The sequence below is a fragment of the Engraulis encrasicolus genome, chromosome 11 (genome assembly GCF_034702125.1).
Source record: "Engraulis encrasicolus isolate BLACKSEA-1 chromosome 11, IST_EnEncr_1.0, whole genome shotgun sequence".
NCBI lineage: Eukaryota > Metazoa > Chordata > Actinopteri > Clupeiformes > Engraulidae > Engraulis > Engraulis encrasicolus.
In genome coordinates, this window is record NC_085867.1 from 7,552,122 (window position 1) to 7,554,621 (window position 2,500).

Genomic DNA, 2,500 nt, shown 5'->3' on the forward strand with positions numbered 1-2,500 from the left:
TCTGTCTGTCTGTCTGTCTGTCTGTCTGTCTGTCTGTCTGTCTGTGTGTGTGTGTGTGTGTGTGTGTGTGTGTGTGTGTGTGTGTGTGTGTGTGTGTGTGTGTGTGTGTGTGTGTGTGTGTGTGTGTGTGCGTGCGTGGCTCTGTCTCTCTCTCTCTCTGCATATGTGTGTAACCCTAATTAATCTTGAGGGGAATTGTAGAGAGCAGAGGTCCGGGAGGTCTCCATATAATGGAACCATGTAGAATAGAATGCCTTTTATTGTCACCATGCATGCACAATGAACACATTGCATTACTCTTTTATCCAAAGAAGCTTACAGTTATTTTGAAGTAGGATATTAGTTTCAGTCCCTGGAGCGGTTAGGTGCCTTTCTCAAGTGCACCTCAGCCATGGAGTGAGATAGGGAACGGAAGGGTAGGATTCGAACCTGCCACCCTCTGATCTAAAGCCCATCTCCTTAACCACCACTGTACGCCACCATGGTTAAATATTGGTTGATAGAAAGTGAAAGCCGTGCAAATCCACCTGGGAAACTCTAACTCCCATTGTCATTGTGACACAGCACTCCACAGCACACAAGTGTTCACTGCACACTACACACAACGAAATTGCATTGTTTGCCTCACCCGTGCAAGGGGGCAGCCCCCAATGGTGTCCCAAGGGAGCAGTGTGGCGTGACGGTACCATGCTCAGGGTACCTCATGGAGGAGGATGGGGGAGAGCACTGGTTAATTGCTCCCCTCACCAACCTGGCGGGTGAAGAGTCAAACCGGCAACCTTTGGGCTACAAGTCTGATGCCTTAACCGTTTACCCATGACTAGTATTCAGTTGCTGTTATATACTGTGTATGGTGCCATAATCACACTAGTCTAGTGGCATTTTATACAATAGTTAGATCTGGTCGAATTATTTTAGAATTTCTTATTGGACAAGACGCGTCACTAGAAGTGAAGGTATCCCCCAACACACCATGGACATGGAACAAAGCCGGTTGCCAACACTCTCACCATCTCATTAAAAAACGATAAGTTGGCAAAATACAGCCACCATATCTTATTAATTTACATTGAGATGCGTATATCAGATAATAGCCTTAAAATCCTGTTGTGATGTGCGTTGGTGAGCATGCCATGCAGATAAGCAGTTAAAAAAAAGGAGAGACGCGACTCGTCTTATTATGAAAACAAAAGCGTAGGTTACACCAGAGGCGGAGCTATAGGGGAGGGCAAGCAGGGCATTTGCACCTGGGCCCAGGGCCCTCCTGTATTACAGTTTTTCTCGAATGACATTCTCAAAACAACACGGACAAATCCCCAAACCAACTTGCAATTTCCCAAAACAGAATGGCATTTTTCATTGCTTTCATCAGATATCAAATGCTTTGTACATGTCTCAAATGTTTAGTACATCTCTGCAGATGGATATGTACAAATACCCTTCAGTTGACACATTCAGCATACATTCAGCACATTTTCCAAATAAATTGACCTTGCTTATCTAAACGAATTAGACAATTCTCAGTCTAATGGTTGCCCTCTCCAAAACACGTCAGCATTATTTCATTGTGTAAGTCATCATATGCAAAGTGGTCTACGCAATTCCCAGTCAACAGTCAAGGACATCATATTTTAAGAATTTCATTACATAGTAAATTCATGACAGTGTTCAACAGGTCAGATGGTATTGTAACTTTACTAGTTAGTAGAAAATAATTTTACAACCGTGTATACTACAGTTTCCTCTGTTATTTGGCTAATTTCATGACATTTTTTCAAACGACATTCTGTTTTGAACAATTGCTAGTTGCTTTGGCATTTGTCCATGTTATTTTGAGAATGTTATCTCTGTTTTGAGAAATGAGCCAAACCCATGAGAAACCTGTGATATATGGGCATTACTTTCTGTATATGAATTTACAGTAAAGAAAGTTACTGATAAATGTCCTTGGTAAATTATCTGTGTTGTCAAACTTCAATGGTTTCGCTCACTTTTTCATTTTTATACATAGTCGAAATCTGTTAGCTGAACGTAGATAAAACACCTAACCATTTTGACTGGCAGTGCTTACACAATGGCAAAGGGACAATGTATTTTGGGGGTACTGATGATATATGTGGGGAAGAAATTTAGTTTTGACACATGGGTAAACTGTTTTTTGGGGTGATATGAGCGAGTGATGAGGATCCATGTAGTTATGCTGAACCATCCAGTTTATTTTGACAGAAGGACTAAATGAATGCAAATGAGCCAAAGCAATTGAGAAGGATCTATGCCATTTTGATGGTACTGACTATTTATATGTGAGACGGTTTAGTGCTGATGCAAGAATGAGGTGTTTTGGGAGGTATATGACATTTTCCTAGTTATCTGAACTGTTGTGCAGAAGTGTAAGAATGTTTGGCCAAATGACCCAATGGTTATAGGAATGTCATCTCAGTTTCAAGAAATTAGCCAAACCAATCGAGAAAAACTGTAGTAATGCGGGCCCTATTATAAC

At 41.3% G+C, this 2,500-nt stretch overlaps 1 protein-coding gene across 1 annotated transcript in view; it reads left to right on the top strand.

Annotated features, from left to right (window-relative positions):
* The window catches only part of septin5b (septin 5b), a 27,060-nt gene that overhangs the window by 5,940 nt on the left and 18,620 nt on the right, over positions 1–2,500 (top strand). The gene's annotated exons all lie outside the window — the stretch shown is intronic.